General features: G+C 35.5%; 1 pseudogene; it reads right to left on the bottom strand.

Moving 5' to 3' along the window:
• Positions 1–6,342: 6,342 nt before the first annotated feature.
• LOC111890181 (cytochrome P450 76C1-like) lies at positions 6,343–8,493 on the bottom strand (annotated as a pseudogene).
• Between the last annotated feature and the right edge of the window lie 10,410 nt (positions 8,494–18,903).

Below are 18,903 nucleotides of genomic sequence, written 5' to 3' on the forward strand. Positions count from 1 at the left end.
TTTTTTCGAGGTTCTGAAGGAACAAGGGGGACTCGGCGAGTCATATACATGCACTCGGTGAGTCGGGTCAACATGGGTAGTTGACTCGAGTGTTGACTTTTGTTGACTTTAGGGTTTGGTCAAGGCAGGGAGTATGGGGGCCGTGGAGGGGTAAAATGGTATTTTAACCATTCCACGAGTTTGAGAGAGAGATTAACCTAGTTTATTTAGAGTCGTGATTTAAGTGATTGATTAGAGATTATTATCTTATGTGTTAGGAGGAGGCTAGTTCGAGATTCGTGTACGATATTATTACTTACTTGATTACGAGGTGAGTCTTCTCACAGTACTTACCATGAGTGGTATCTATGTGAGAACAGAGGGACTTATGTGTTATATTCAGTATTTTGATATCCTGCATTATGTCTTTGTGATTTATGCTGAGAAATATTATTATGAGCTTATTGAGTTAGGACCGGAGGGTCCACCCGAGTTGAGGGACCGGAGGGTCTCCACTGAGACACATTGACCGGAGGGTCATTTTGAGTTAGCCTCGAGTGGCTAATGTGATGTGTGTGGTATTTTGGGGAACTCACTAAGCTTTGTGTTGACCGTGTTACGTGTTATGTGTTTCAGGTACCTCTTAGGATCATGGGAAGTTATTAGCTTGATTGTATGCACACTTGAGTTGGAGATATGTTTTTGGTGGATCATGGATTTGTGTTATAAACAGTTTTGAGACACGTGTTATGATAAATTATTGTTTTTGGGATTTTTTGGATTTTAGAAATGAGATAATTGTGTTTTTAAATGAAAATTTTGTTTGAAAATTTACGGTGTTACATCCTTCTTCTCCTAGATGCACCTAGAACACTCCAAAGCCCTCAAAAACTCTTTGTTTAACTTACAAGGATCAAAATAGGGTTAGGGTTTTAAGGTAGGATGTTGAAGGGATTGAGGCTGACAATAGAGAGGGTTTAGAGAAGTTAAGGAGCTTAAATAGGGCTAAAAACCCTCAAATTATGGTTTTGGTACCCCAAATGTACTAGCCCAACGTACCATATTAAATCTCACGATCTTCCATAGTTAGTATGCCCAACGTACTAGGCTAAACCCAAAACCTTTCTAACTCCGAATGGTTGTAACTTCTTCATTCCAATTCAGTTTTTGAGGATCTTTATATCCAGGGAAAGATATTGAAGAGCCCCACGATATTATGTAGATATCATGGACTAAAAAATTTTGAGAACATAAATCCATATTTGATGTAAGAACCGTTCTATGTCTTTTCCCTTTTCTACCCTTCGGCCCAAACACAATTCAAGGTTTAAATCTCTTAACCATCATTATCTCCTTCTGTAAGGGCTAAATTTTACCTATTTAAGGCCTAAAGGCTTTACACAATCAACTTCCATCCCACGATCCTTAAATAAGAAATGACCAGGAACAGGATGTTACAAAAAATCCTCTCTTACAGTACAATAGTCATTAACCAAGCTATCTATATACATTCCACCATAATAAACCACTATATAAATTATCCGTTACTCGTAGCCATAAACGGCTATACCAACATTCCACTACTTATCCTCAATACATATAGATTAACTATTTAATCAATATAACATAGTTTATCTGAATTGTAGGTGATCTAACTCATTGTTTCACATAACAATGCTTTTCTATAATGTTCAATAGTACCAATTCACCATTAACTATAAACCACATATAATCATATAATTTCTAAACCTATAACATACCATTTTGCAACAATGATAATATTGTATTATTAAAAATAATCATACATCTAGATAAGATATATCCAAAAAAGAAGGGTGGATATCCACCTAATTAGTTAGTGAAGACTAACTATCATTTTAACCTCATGCTCTATGTTGCTTTCCAATTCATCACTTGTTACGATCTATTTGCAAAAATATCATGTTTATTATAACATGCAACTCACTATTATATCGACCACAATGATCAATTTAATGATCACTTGCTATACTCGGTAACCATTTGTCTCCAAACTACTTTATTTTGCAGATGATATCATCTAACAACTTAAACTTGTATGTCGTTAATTCAATCAATAATCTCGATACACACTCGGTGGCCTAACAACCTACTACAAAATGTTACAAAAACATAATTACTTAACAACCATGTAACACTTGGTTTTCGAATTTTCTTCTTTATTCGGGGCTAGAGCCCAATCTTCTATGGTCATGAGGCTTTGGGATTTGGAAAGAAAGAATTTGGCCTTTCTCGGGTGTGGGTGTTATGGTTTATGTGATCCAAGTGTTCGATTGTGTCTTCGGAGGTCAAGGGTATAATGGTAATTTGGTAACTCGGTCTTTTATGGATTTTTGGTTTTCTTTAGGAGGTATTAGGGCTTGGTGTGCTGTTATAAGTGTGGCACTTCTCGCCACCTTTCCGTGGATATAAGGTTCATTGGAAGCGGACCTATGATGAGGAAGTTATGACATTTTAAAGATTTTTGCACAATTGGCTCGTGATGGAAAAGTCTTGCATTTCAGTCCCATGCGTGCATGGCTTGAGGCATGTGCCTGTGTGAGTACGCCCAACATAATGATCAGAGTTCCAAACCCTAATTTTTTGGTGCTAGCTTTTGGTTCAAAGGTTGACGTTTAAATCCAGACTTTTGGCTTTATTTCCAACTCACTCAAGGTATAAAGTTCTCATCTTGACTTCTTTTTATGCAAGTTTGAGTTTAGGGCAAGATTAAGGGTTTTTATGGTGTATTAAGTTCTCATTATGAGTTTAAGCCACTCCAGGAGCTTGAAATGATAGATCTTGCCTCTTCTGATGTTTCGAGTTAATAAAATACTTGCTTCATGTTAGAAATGGTCCATGCATGTTCTAGTTGGTGTATGTTGGGTCTTAATGGATTAAGTTGGTTGTTGGGTCCCATTGAGTCATGTAAATGCACTGAATTTATGCATTAAGAGCTTAGTTGGAAGGTCTTCTAAGGTTTTGAAGCAAGGACTTAATGGATTAAATCGTGTTTTGAATTTTGGAAAAGTTTCGGTTACGCCCTGTGTAACTGATGGTATGCCCAGTGTAGCTGAGCGTATGCCTCATGTTCGTCGAAGTGATGGGTTTTGGGTTGTTGCGTTTTGGGCTTCGTATTCCTTGGGCCACTTTGTCTCTTTAGGCCTTTTTGCACTAATTGAGATTTACTGTTGACTAAGGAATTTTTGGGCTTTAGGATAAGGTTCATATGGGGTTGGGCCCAATTAGGAAAATTAGGCCATTAGTGGGCTTTTATGGATCTTATAGTTTTGGGCCTTTTTGGTTTAGGGCTTGGGCCTTAGTTTTGGTTCATGTTGGATCAGGGGTAGAGTAGTCATTTTACCCCAAGTATAGATTATGGGTAAGAGTTTGGAACCCAATTTCTAATTGGGTGTTATTTTGGTATTGATAGCTCGGAGGAGTCATCAGGGCAACAACTAGGGGTTTCTTTCAGTGAGCTTCTGCATTTGAGAGGAGTCTCCTCACTGTTCTATGGGTCGAAGGCACCAATGCCGGCCTATTTGGTTTATGTATAGTAGGAAAACTTGGGGGTAACCCTTTTCAATTTGTATGAAAGACTAGGAGGCGGCTCCTGGCAAACTGTATACAAGACCAGAGTCTAAACTATGGTAGTTAATTAGTTAAGTAGTGTAGATTGTATGCTGGTTGTCTTTATGATGCTTGAATGGAAGACCCGGAGGTGGCTCCTGGCACTTGTCTGTAAGACCCAGGGTTTTGGCCCTCAGCCTGGCAAGGAAGACCACGAGGTGGCTCGTGGCGTAATGACAATACTATAGTTGGCACATAGCACTTTATTGATTGATTGTATATGTATGTCATGTATGGCTTGCATGATATGTATGGTATGTGGTATTTGGGGAACTCACTGAGCTTTGTTCTTACAATTTGTGGTTTATCATTTCAGGTACTTCCGATTTGAAAGGGAAGGGCCCGACTTGATCGCAACGCACACACCTATGTTTTTCCGCAACTTATTTTTTGTGAGTTACTTTGATAATTGTTTTAATTTGAAGATCTTAATGCTTGCATAAATGTAAATGGATGTTGGAATTTATATATATTAAAAACGAAATTTTTACCCTTGATTTTCGAGATTTTACAAACCAGATAAAAGTAACTCGAGTCATCTCGTAGCTCAGCCCTCATACCCCTTTATATCAGTATAATCTTCCTGTCGTAAGCCTCCTGGAACGCTACCAGAACTTCTTCGACAAAAGTGAAAAACCCTCAATGACACACACAAAAAAGCTATTTATATGTCTGTTCGTCACACTGCGGCAAACATATGCCCATGCCACAATCAAGCGTTACTCCAAGAGTTTGATGCGTGTCTTATATATTGCCACGTGTCTCGTATAATCACCACATATTCGGTGACTAACTTCACCTCCACACCGCGGTGAGGACTTTGACACGCCGCGAAGACCCATTGAACTTTGACCTTTGTTGACTTTCTCAAATAGAATGTACTTTTATTTCCAAAGAATAGTTATTATGAGACGTTGTTAATTTAAAAAAAAAGTTTTTCCCATAAAGCCCCCAATTTTCCACAAAAAAAAAAAAAAACGGTTATGCTCAACGTCATTTTTTTGCCACAGATGCCTCACAATTTGCCATTTGGTTTCATTTAATTCTTTTAACCGGTTTGGAAATTTGGCAACCGGTAACCTTGCAACGATAACGAGTGAACTTTTTCTTCCGTTAACAAAGACACTCCATGAACATTGAGACGCACATCCTGCCACCCTCCCATGCTACTTTTACATATGAATGAAGCTCAAACGTGTAAACTCTCTATAGTGAAGGAAGTTATCATGTTTTCAAGAATTTTCGTTGTCTAAAGCTAGGGTTTTAAACCATTGTTATGATAAGAGGATTTTTGAGGATGTAAGGCATTACGGTCCTTGATCATGGTCTTTATGAGAAGAAATAGTTGCAATCACCTTCGTTAATTGCTTTCTTTTCTTGATAATGGTTGCAATTGTGCATGAGTTGGAAATGGTTGCTTTCATTAGTTTATATTTTTGTCCTTTGATATATGTTCCTTATTGATTGCTAAAGGAGTCAAATAAGTTTGGAAAGCTTCCATATGTTAGATATGTTGATGATGTTCTTTTGGAGGAGCTTGATCTTAATGAAGGTGAAGTTGAAGGCGAATTTATTGATGATATTTTAAAAGGTAGTGAAGGTGAAGGTGTTCTAGATGAAGGTGACGGTGAAGGTGTTGTTCTTACAGAAGCCGAATGTTATGTCGTAATTGAAGGTGAAGGTGATGTTGTAAATAAAGGAGAGGATGATGTTCTAAATGATAGAGAAGGTGATGTTCTACATGATGGTAATTAGGCTAATAATGAAGTCCATCTGATAGTGCCTAAGATGAGAAAAAGAATTCCATATGAGACGATCACTAAACTAAAGCATAAAAAGGCATTGTTTGACAAAGATGTGGGTGGTTCCACATGTTCAAATCTAGTGGCTTTGAAGTAGTTAGGTTGGTATAGGGATTAGGTGAGGAAGTATAATAAGGCATTTATATAGGAATGCCTTTTTGGTACATTTTGTACATCTTACTTTACATAGCCACTAAGTGCACATTTCATCCGGTTGTTTTCATGTACCTTTGGGGTTTCCTTTTTGAAATATATTTCAGGCAATTTGGTACAAGTGGATGGATGATACATGTTAGTTCATCTTTTGTTATGTTTGGTATGTTTATATTATGGTTTATTTTCCTTTATCATTACAGCATTAGACATTGCATTAGACCATTTGCATTAACATTTAACCAATTTCAACATTGTATTTATGGATCATTTGCCTTTATCATTATAATATTATACTTTGCATTGGACGATTTGGATTAACATTTAACCAATTTTAACATTGTACTTATGGATTATTTGCCTTTGTCGTTAGAGCATTAGATTTTGCATCGGACCAATTGCATTAACATTTAACAAATTTCAGCATTTTACATATGGATCAATTGCCTTTATCGTTATAGCATTATACTTTGCATCAGACCATTAGCATTAGCATTTAATAAATTTCAACATTGTACTTTACCATTTCATCATTGTACTTTAGCATTAGAGTAATCAACCATACCATAAACATAATAATTTAATAAATATATGATAAATAACTTCTGCAAGTAACTGCTTCATACCAAAACAATAGTTTTAAAATTTTTGGGATAACACTTATTAAGAGAAAAAAAATAGGTTTTTTTACAAGTTTTTTTTTTCTTTGAGGGCAGTTGACTTATATGTATATTATATATTAAAGTTAGTTTTTTACAATTTTCAATAGATCGAAACCATGTTGGTTATTCTATATTAAAGATAATTTGGTAATTGTAATGTCCTCTAAGGTTATATCCTCGACATTACCTAACACATTTAGAAAATTTGTCTAGTTGTAGATTAGACTATCATTAATTTCAGGTCTATAGACTATCCTCGACATTACCAAACCTTACGTAATTAAGTCATAAACGCAAAAATTGCACAAACTAGAAATTCATACACATTCGATCAACATAACAATATATATACATATGCTCTTTCACTCTTTCTAAAGGAACCATATATGAAATGTCGCCAACAAACCGTTCAGGAGCGGAATTCAAACTTATATCACATATAGAGGTTCTCGTTTGGCAACCTTTGTGAAGGGACAACGATGAGTGGTTCTCTTTTCTTCAATGTAATTCCAAAATTTTCAGAGAGGTCATGCTTTTCACCTTCCGGCAAGCTCCAGTCGAATGAGTGTAAGAGCGATGCCAAGATATACATTTGCATTTTCTCCGCCAATGGAACACCTGGACACAATCTCCTTCCTGACCCAAATGGGATGAAATTTAAATTGCTTCCTTTGAAATCATATTTGTTTGTCAAGAACCTTTCTGGATTGAATTCTAACGGATTGTCCCAATACTGAGGGTCCCGATGGATTGACCAAACATTCAGAAACACTGTACAACCTTTTGGAATGGTGTATCCACCGACAATACAATCCTGGCTTGGTGATCTTGGGAGTATGAGAGGGACTACAGGGTGCAACCGAAATGTTTCTTTAATTGTTGCATCTAGGTATTTTAGTTTAGGGAGATGAGATTCTTCGACAATGTTGTCAAGTCCTACGATTTCTGCTAATTCTTCTTGAAGCCTTTTCATTATGTAATTATTTTGCATGATCTCTGCCATTGTCCATTCTATCAGCGTTGTCGTTGTTTCTGTTCCTGCAACCATAATGTCCTGATACAACAAAAGTTCAACCAAATTGTAAGTTTTGCAGTCTAACTTAAAGGAAAATCATGAGGCTATTTCGTATTCATGCAGATGGATCTTTCTCAATTACTGGATAGGTGTGACCTACGATATATGAACTATGCAAAATTATTTGGAAAGTATTATCCCTACCTTTAGAAGTAATTTTAAAGAATATTAATTACCAGGAGAAGCGCCTTAATCTGGGTGATGCTAATCGATGTTGCATCTTTTTGGTCCTCGAGCTCTAATAAGATCTGTAAAAGATCTTTCTTTCCTTCATGCCCAACTGCATCCTTCGGCTTTTTGGAGTTAGATATGATCCGATCGTCGATAATGCTTGTGAAAATTCGATCCAACTGATGAAGTTGCCTCTTGGACTTCCTTAAGATGCCCTGTAGATCAAGCCATGCAAGACTAGGGAAAATATCAGAGAGATTCGGCTGTCCGAGAATCTCAACGATATTTGAAGAAATCCTCTGCAACTCCGCTCCAAAATGGCTACCTTTTGCGTTTGGATCCGAAGTGTTTTCCCAAACCATGCTTGTAAGGACGCTAGCCTCAGTTGAGAAAGCAATCTGGCTAATGTCAATTGCACTCCCAACTTTACCATAAATATTCTTTATAGTTTTCCTAACTTCATCCCTTCGAAAAAACCTGCACGCTTCAAGATTCTTGTTGCTTAGAACCTCATGAGCAAATATCTTACGAATGTGAGCTGTTATCAGACCATACTACATCTACACCTCCATAGGAGATTGCTAACGCAGCTATTGATGGATTGCGGTTAGCAAATATGTCATCTTGCTCACGGACCACTGCTTTTACTAGGTCAGGTGTATTTATGACGACATGCAGTTTGCTTCCCAAGTGAAACTTGAAAATGGGTCCGTAAATGTGCGACATGTTACGGAATTGTTTGTGTAAGTCACGACTAAGAAATGGAAGGTAGCCTACAATTGGCAAGGAACGAGGACCTGGTGGCAATGATGGTGCACCTGAACGAGGACCTGGTGGCAACTGCAAGAGTAAGGTGGTCTTTGTTGCTTCGTTCCCACCTCCATGATGAACCCTGGTTGCTGAGTTCTTCCATTTTTTTTTGAATATGATGAATGTGAAGACCATAAAACAAAATCGCCTGCTGGATTTAAACCCCAAGCGACAGCTTAAATTATACAAACCAAAAATGTTAAAATTTTAATTGAAAAGAAAATACATTTAAGAATGTATATGTGTGATCCATATTTATTACTTATTATCGGAAAGTCAGAACCGTGTGAAACCTTAAATTCTATTTATCTATTATTTCAGAAACGGTTAGGTACCATTCATTTTCTGTTTCTATTTTGAATGACACATTCGTCATCCTGTTAGCGACATATCATGATATAATAATTTATTTTGTTCAAGGTTAATAATTTCTTAAATTATTTATCAGGAAATTCAAAATGTCAATTCCATTATTTAAAGCCTTATGTTTTATATTTGAGTGAATTATAGTTTTGGTCCATACTTAGATTTGATACTTGGTCAAATATTTGCAATGTTGATAGATCTTGTATTTGTGTTATGAAGAAATTAAAAGTGTTGGTCCCTCATGCATATAAAAACACTTTTATATCTTTCATTTTTTTTTTTTTTTTTTTTTTTTTTTTTTTTTTTTTTTTTTTAATTAGATAAAATTTCATTCATATCCTTTTAAACTTCAAATATTATTTCTACATCCTTATAAAAATCAAAATTACTTATATCCAAAATTACTTCTATATCAAAGTTACTTCTATATCCTTATCAAATTATTAAATTTTATATTTATCCTTATCAAAATTACTTCTATATCCTTATATTTATATTTGTAAAAATCAAATTGCTTCTGTATCCTAATCAAATTATACAATTTATATTTATATCAAAACTTAAATGTTAATTTGAATTATATCAATTTAATATTAAAAAACTTATTTAAACCTTAAAATTTTATTGAATTTTCCAAAATACACTTCCCAAGCGAAATCTCAAATTAAAGATTAGGCTAAGTATCTTGTATATCCACATATCATCTTTATTGAACGTTAAACATCTCTACATTCACTCTCATTTTTAAATTTGGTTTGTAGCTCTATGCATGTGGTGTCTATTGATCTTATATTTGGTTTTTGTTATTTGGGACTGAGTAATATGTGTAAGTCGTAAGATCTCTAGATTTGCAAATTCCCATTGAGTTGGTGCCGAGGGACTCTAAAATTCGACTGTGACGATGTGGAATTGAGCATTCAACACATATAGAGATAATGAAGGGGGTCCAATGTTCAAGTCGGGTCGGCGAGATGAAGGAGCGATCAGAACAAAATTAAAGATGTATTCAACGATTGGGTTTATGGCGTTGGTATTATTGCAGCTTTATATTGTTTTGGGAGATACTAACATCTTTGATATTTTGGATGCAAGTTTAAATTCTGGGATGTTTTCTCGATCATGATGGTATAGATTATTCTGATTGCTGCTTGGAGAATTCAGCATCATTTGTTTCATAAGTTTGAGAGTTGGATGTTACTTTGAGGATTGCTCTCAAATTCTGATGCTCTAATTGCTTGTTGTTTGAACTGCTCTTGATGCTGGTTAATGGAGGAGATTTGTTGTTGAAGCTTAATTAAATCATGGTTGTTTTCAAATGTATTACATGCCTATTTTCGGTTAAGATTATATTATGGAGGAGATGTGTTGTTGATGATATAAAGAATTGATACACCTGTTTAAGCGTACATGCATACATGCGATGAGCAATAAATTTGCGACAGCAAGTAAATGACGTGCAGAACCTTTGTAATATTTAATTATGTTTAATATTAATTAATTTGATTTGATGCTAATCTTAAATAGGAAAGGGTATTTTAGTACAATCACATGGAATTTTGATTTCTTGATAACTTTTTTATATTAAATTAATATAAACCTAATAAAATTATGAGTTTTGATATGGATGTGTATTTTATGCATTTATAAGGATATAAAAGTAATTTTTATTTTTACAAGCATATCCAAGTAATATTTAAAGTTTAGAATGATATAAATGAAATTTTCCCTTATAATATTTTATAATAGAAACATAAAAATGTCCCACACCACTCTTACCCATCCACCTCACCTCATCCATTACACCACACACCTTCCTCTCCAATGAACATTGTGTTCACATTCCCCCCCCCCCCTCCCCCCCCCCCCTCCCCCCTCTCTCCATTCGATTAACAATCAAAAGCATAGCCATCATTGGTTTACACCATCGATCAATCCGGTCACAAGAACAACCACTCGTTCGGTCTTTCCTTCCCATCTAGAATCACCTCTACTCAGCTCTTCACCACTATGAACCACCGAAAGAACCATCCGATCACCCTTTTGCCATTGAGAATCACATATACGTTTAAGGTTTGGAGATACAAAATCTTTCTTCTACCGGTCTTTTTCAATGAATTCTTCATTTTTTCAATTATAATTTATCCAAAATTGTAGATTATCATTTTCGATTCAACCGTTTCATGTGTGCATTTCATGTGTGTAGATATCTCACGAATCGGGTTGTAATGCCCTGTTCTGAATCGCTTTCCTAATTTGGGACTATGGCCTGGATAGGTTATCATAAGGCTTAGGGTCTTTGGAAAAGAGAGATCTAGACCCATTTACATATAAATAATTAATTGAGGTGATCCAGGAGTTTGGGTTGTGTCTTGGAGTCAAGGAGTAAATCGGTAAAGTGGCATTTCGAGCTCTTTATGAATTTTAGATTTTCGTTCAGAAGTTTTTGAAGTGAGGATAAGTTGATAGATGTGCAAAGCTTCTCTCCACCTTTTTTAGTGGATATAAAGAGCGTAAAAAACGGTGATGAAATGAAGAAGTTGTGGCCGTTTGAAGTTGGAGTGGTTTGCGCGAGTGATCGTTGACTTATTGACCAAGCTCATTTAAGGTTCACCACGTGAGCGTTAAGTGATCACGCCGTGAGACGCACCTGATGCACCAAAACCCTAATTTTCGGGTATTTGAAGGTATGGGATGAATAGGGTTGCTTCTCCCCAGTCTCTTCCACTATTAAGTCACTAAAAAACCCTAGATTCGACCCTCTTGAGCTATCGTTGATGGTTTTGTTGTGCTATGGGTGTTTTGATTTCCTTGAAGAAGAAGAAGAAGCTCTTGTGGTGATTCCTTTTTGGCAAGATAAGCTCCTCCTTATGGCACCTCTGAGCTTATAAGCCCTTGTAAGTCTCAATCATCCCACCTTTCTCTTCTAATCTTGCTAGATTTAGGTTATGGTTACCTTCTTTGCATAAATCTTGGATTATCATGCATGAGGTCCATAAAGTTGGCAACTTTATGGACCATTGAGTCATTTGCTATGCTACAACCCTTAGATCTGGATTTTGGTGCAAGTTATGGGCTCCATGTTTGAATCTTGATGTTTATACTCATCTTTTGACCTAACTAGTATTTAAGTCATTTATTGGACATATATAACTAAAAAGCTTCGATTTTTATGGTCCTTTAGGTCAAGGAAGACACTCTATACTTTCCCATGTTAAGCCTTAATGGATTAGGAGCTTAATGCTCATTTTTGGTAAGAAATGGACTCACGACGTGAGGAATGAAGCCTCACAACTTGAGAACGCATTCGAGGAAGCTTTTGAGCCAAAGTCGCGACCTCAGGATGTGAGAATAAGGTGCTCACGACATGAGAACCTCCTGTGTAAGTTTTGGACTCCTTGAATGTTTGCTAGTTTGGTCTTGGACTTATCCTTTGGTTTGGGCTCATAATGGACTAAGGATTTTAGAGTAATGGACTTCTGGTTGGGCTTGCCTTGCTAGGCTTGCCCTAATGGGCCTTGGATGGTGAATTGTCATGGGTTTTGAGCATTCTAACACTCCTATGGTGTACATGCAACCCTATAAACATTGAATCTACATTTCTCTATTATACATGCAAATATTTGATATTCCAAGCTTTCATCAAAACTAGCATAATATGAAGCAACTATACTACAAGAAAGTAGTAGAATGACATACCTTTTGATGGAGCTTGAAGTCTTAAACCTTTAAGAGCCTAGTGCCTCAAATGTTACACCTCAAATGGTTCACACAACATCAAGAACTCTTGGAATAACTTGAGAATAATGATACTTGCACCAAATCAGTTTTGCCCTCTTGTGTACTATACACTAGTGCCTAACCCACATTTCATGAACCATAGACCTCTTTATATAGTGTGGAGGATTAGGATTATATTCGTGTAAACCCTAATATCCATGACCTTTCATTTCCATAGGATCCATGGGTTAAAAACTCCATGGACTATCCATGCAAGCTTAGCCCAACCTAAATGAACTTGGCCCACCATATATTTAAGAGTCCATATTTATATTTAATTAGTTCCTTTTGATCACGAAATTAATTCTAAATTAATTCTTGATCAATACTAATTAAATAATATGATTTCATATTAATATATTAGAACTTATAATATATTAATATAAATCACTAGTATCATTTTTCTCATTTTGTCTATCCAATTGTTCCGATGCCATGCAAGCCAAATGGACCATACCAAATTGGATCAAGTACATACCAATTATAGTTATGGACTTAGACACTAATCCAATAGTCTTCCACTTGGATAAGTCTAAAACTATTATTGCATATGACTCCGAAACCCGACTAGCAATCAGAGCTCTTAAAGCCGTTGTCAAAATCTGACCTAGTCAATGACTTGTCAATTAAATAAGGGATCATATATTCCTCCATTCTAGATATCATATGGACTGAGACATGGATTATAATCATTCTTTTTGTCCATTTGTTGTTTCCCGATTTCCGATTTATGATGACCGACTAATTGAACAAATCACATCAGTCCAGGAATGGCCAAGCACTTAGGGGTGTCATCACTAAATCATTGAGGGGCCCATAGATATCATTCTTATCCCTCTAAGGTTAAAAGGAATGGATAAACTTTGACTCATATGCTTGTTCTACTACTTGTTGAATCATACACAAAGGCACGTTTTATAACATCAAGTTACCAATGCGTTTTCGTGCAACCCATGTATAACCAACTCATAGTCAACAACTCATATCTCTAGGTTTGAATAATATAAGATATTATCGTCTCATGATCACTCGTGATAAAATCCATGAAGAGATTAAAATGAGCATAGGTTTAATCCAATACTCAGAACTTATGAGCACTCATGAATGTTGTAGCAACTCTTGCTATGTCTAACACCTTAGACATCTAAAAGCCAACTTCATGACAGTCTTACCTTAATATCTACTTCCAACATATTATCGACTATGGATGGTTTGAATAACTTAGTCATTCTGGAAGTCAAAACATTCAAATTGAAACACAAGAATAATCGAATTCAATATGGTCTCAAAGCTTATGAATATAAGTAGAACACCTTTTATTTATCACCATATTCATTACACATTATTCATTGCATAATGTTTCAAATCATCAACTTTATACTTGAATTAAAAAACAACAATCATGTCATGCTCTAAGCATGCACACTATGTTTACCCAAACTATAGTTATGCCATATACCAAGTATGCACACTACAGTTTTCTATGATCCTTACTTTGTGGAATAGATCAATTAAACATAACTTCAATGATTCTCATTTCACAATCCCAAATCCTTACCGTAAATGTAATAATTCCAAATTCTAGCCATTTACCGAAATCTGTTAGATTCTAAACTTATATGCATTGATCCTCTCGTAATGACAATGCACAAAGTCACAAAGACTTGGCAACATACATTACAAAGTATTCCAATGGAGATCATTCCATTGAAAAGAAGTCTCAAATTCAAAGTACATTGCTTTGAACATCCTTCTTGCATTAAATTTCCTAATCTTACACAGATTTAATGGATAACTTCCACCTATGGAACATTTCCATATTCCCATTCTGACTATTAATCTGAACAACAGTAGCCTCTTTTCAGAATATGTCAATATGGTCCTTTCCAAAAATTTACACCATACTTCCAACTATCCCTGAGCAACCAATCTTTGGTAAACCTCAGATTGTCCTCGACAATTGCTTAATCAAATTAGTCATATCCAGTTCTAGTATTTTTTTTCCTCTTGATGCCCTAGGCATTTGGAAAAAATTAGAACAGATGAATATTATAGCACATGCAATCAATTCATGATGTCTCACATAAAGACATGATACTAGACCAGTCTTTTGCTATAATATTTCTATTTCTATTTGCCATGTTATCATAATTCAGATTATGAAAAGGGATGCCGTAATCACAATCGAATTTTAGAACGCAAATAATGTTCCCATATATAGAATTTCCTTATGTTGAACCATTCCAACATAAAATTCATATATATATATATATATATATATATATATATATATATATATATATATATATATATATATATATATATATATATATATATTTGACTAAATTTGATTAAAATCTTACGATCTAAGCTCTTAGATTTGAAATAAAGTATAATTTCCTCCCCCTTAATTATAGCAAAACAACTTTTTTCCAATTGAAACTTTTTGTTTTCTTTAATTAACATTGCTAACTTGCAGCACTTGTCATAATTATCATGCTCCCACTAACATGATGATTATTAGCATAACACTTATACTCCCACTAGCCTTGACATGTATCCAGAAATTAGTTGGACTTCTAGAAATCAATACTTTATTGACTTTCTTACCAAAGTTTAGATTTCTGATACGAGATGCTTTGATAAAACTTTATCAAAATCATACACCTTTCCTTAGATAGCACACATGTGTGTCTAAAAAATTTTAGAACTATGAAAAGGGATGCCATAATCATAGTCTCAATTGCTTAGACCTTTTCCATTCCTCACAAGTACACGTTAGTGTGTCGGTTAACCACACACGCTCCACTAATGACTTTGAGAATGCAAATATCACAATTGCTATCTACTTAAAATCACTTAGTGAAAGCGTTTCCTCACCATCATTTTCATGAATCGGAGATAAACCTTATGACACTTAGATTTTATGGTGTATATGTTCCTATCCATGTGAATTTATCAAAACGATAATCACAAGACAGGTTAGTGACAAATTTAAACTCATATGGATGGAACTTTTGTAGTCTGCACTTCATGCCACCTGGCGGCACAAGGGCCTACCATTGCATCCAAGTTGTTATGCAACCAATTGAGAACTCTCAGAACTCATGTAAAGCCAACTTTAACTGGAATGGGCACAAAAATAGGAATTTGTCAACACGATAGGTTATAAACCTCAGGTCGTGTGCTAGTGATAAACTACAGGTTTTATTCATGATTAGATCTTGAAATTTTTTCAGGATCTTTAAGACTCCCACTGTCCTTTTCACATATAAGACTCTCTTGCCAAATATTCAAGAGATAGTGTGGATTCTTAATCAAGACAAACACTTCACACAATTGGCCTTAGTTGGTCTTTGTTTTATCCAAAACATCACAACTTACCAATTTTAAATGTACAAGAGTAGAACACATTTTACTCTTACATTTGACAAGTGTTATAAACCTTTCTTTAAGATATGTCACCCAAGTTACAATCTTGGAGTATGACTCTAAGAATTGTTTTGGAACGAAGTATGACTCATCTTCTTGATTTAACCACTTCAACAATTCATGAATCCTCTTCTTAGCCATAAGAATGCACTAAGATGTCCTTAGAGGACGAATTATGATATTGTCTCACAATCATTAAGATAATCATAAAACATGATACTAAAGTACTCTCCCATCTTTTCAGATTTAAGAAACTTTTATCTTTCTGCCAAATTTGATTCTTCTCATTCGTTCTTCCATACATCGAAACTTTTCCAATACCTCAGAATTATACTTGAACTTGTAAGCATAACCATATTTACTAAACTTTAGTAAATCATGATGAATAGTCTTATGGATCTTTTGTGGTGGACTTGCTCAGTGCACAAGAATGTGTACTCGGTCCCTGAGTCCTCCACTTGACTATGCTATTACATATTTTCTAGCAATCTATCATAACTCCTAAGTAGTAGCTCAAGAATCCGATCTTCAAAGCATGCGATTGAAATCCATCTTCGCGATCAAATTCAACATACACTTTCTTTAAGTTTCCTTCCCTTTGCTTGATGCTGCCAAACATCAAAATGTAACCGAGTCACATTTTGTATAAGAATCATCAATTAGGAACTTAACAGAGTTAGATAGTGGACTTACCTGAAGCAGAGTAAAACTTTTTGATTCTTCCTTCTCTCAGATCATTCAGGTAGCCAGGGCAGCTTCGTAACCAATGCCCCTTCCTTTAGCAATAGAAACATATGGACTCTTTGGTAATGGTACATGGGAATATCTCAGTCTTAGCCTTTCTCTTTACCATTTGGTCAACCGAGTTGACTATGGTCGATCCCTTTCCATTGGGAAGACAAAGCTTTTCTGGACATGCAATGTTACCATTGTCAATGTCCATTGAAATGTGGGAAGTTGATCTTCTAATCAAATTTGCATTACCAGTGCTCCAAATCATTCCTGATTCAGCAGCATCAATCAAATAGGTAAGATCATTAGGGTCATGTCATAGTCTGTTACATAGTAGTCCTTAAAGAACTCATTATGTGACATAGAAAGTGATTGAAGAACTTAGTCAATAACCAACTTCCTCAAGACTTTGAAACCTAACTCTCCCGGCTTGTCAATATGTGACTTCATCTCCAAGATGTGAGCACACATAGACTTTGCTTGCCAATAGGGCTTGAGTGACCTTGAACTATTCAAGAACTTGTGGGTCAGGGAGAATAATTGGAGGAGGTGGAGGAAGAGAAGTATGATTTCCATGAGATTTTGGAAGACCATAGTTGTCTGAACCAGGCATCTACAATGGGAGAAATTCAAGTTAGTTGATTTAAGTCCTTAATATAACACTCAATATGAAATATTAAGGCTAGGACCCAACACAATATTTTATAACTTGGAAGAGGGATGCAGTAATCCAAGCTATAAAATATTTGAAGGTATGCAAATGACGCTTCACCAAATTCCACCATGAAAAACGAAACAATTTATCAGGTTTTAATTGGATTTGAAGCTCCTAGATCTTTTGAGATTCATTGAACTTTTCAATGGCATGTTTCAATCTCGATTGTGCCCTCTCAAGTTTGTCACTGGGATGCTGAGGATCACATATAAGGTGTGAATAACCATGCAAATATACTTGGTACCCTTAATATTTATCACTTATTCGATGTGCTGGTTAACCACACGTGCTCTACCGATCCTAGGATAAACATTAAGTTACCATTTGCCTACCTTGTTAAATCCAAGCTAGTGTGCCGGTTAACCACATGCGCTCCACTACCGACATAAGCAAAGTGCAAAGTGTAATTTCATGGGTTAGCACCAAATTCACATTTTCCTAAAGTAACTAAGATTGGGAATTTACAAAAGGTTTAGTTACTTTATATTTATCATTATACTTACAATGAAGGGAGAATTATAGTCCTGTCCTACCCGTTCAGCTAACGACCCTTCACTAGTCAAGGAAGAAGTGGGTGATATGACAACCCCAAATTCACGGCCATAAAATACTGATTTATTTATGCTTTGTTTTATAAAATCAGAGTAATCCTTTGCTTAAAAGTGTTGCGGAATGTTTTCCCAGAAAACATGATAAATTCATTATCAAAGCATTTCCGAAGAAATGCAATTTATTCATTTTAAAACATTTGGGATGTCCTGGTCAATACATACACATAAGCATAAACAAAACTTACATTATTTTGCACTAATGATTTACATCTCCTTTAATCTCTCAGTAAAATATGTCTTCGTATCGATACCTGTAATACAAAGAAAACTGAGTGGGTCAGGTTTGGGAGTCTGGTGAGCATATAGGGTTTTCAACCCACAATAAAATATTATATTATATTTAATCATCACACAATCAACCCAATTACCCACCCCGTTATCTCCTTTTTATTTCTTAAAGATTACCCTAAGAATCAACTATTCCTCGTTCATATATTCCTAAGGATTATCCTAAGGAATCGGCATGAAATCCATCGTTGCCAGGGTTTTCTCATGAAACACTATATCTGTATTTACCAAACGCTAACTCCATAGTCACTGGGGTTTATCTCATTTATTGATAGTATTGGTTCCGAGACTCCTCTAGCAATACATATCAATGGGTTTTTAGAGTACACTGGTAAACATGAAGTCCACAACACCTACAACTTGCGAGCCTGCTAGTGTTCCACAGGACTGTGTAGAATAGTCCGTAGTTGTCATCCTTACTCTCCTGAATGACGGGGGCCATCGTTTGGGTAAAGGTTTCACTCATTTTTCACCTGTCACCCTCACCTCATGATATATATCATCTTTCTTCTTATCCTCAAACTTATCTTTCATCACACACCAACTATTTCATCTACGCATGTTATACCCAACATATTTGTACATATAAGTTACATATATAGTTTCAATCATTTAAAAACATGTATAAAATTCATTAAACAACCATCTCAAGTAAACAAAAAACATATAAACACATAGCACG

This window comes from Lactuca sativa, chromosome 6 (assembly GCF_002870075.4).
Source record: "Lactuca sativa cultivar Salinas chromosome 6, Lsat_Salinas_v11, whole genome shotgun sequence".
NCBI lineage: Eukaryota > Viridiplantae > Streptophyta > Magnoliopsida > Asterales > Asteraceae > Lactuca > Lactuca sativa.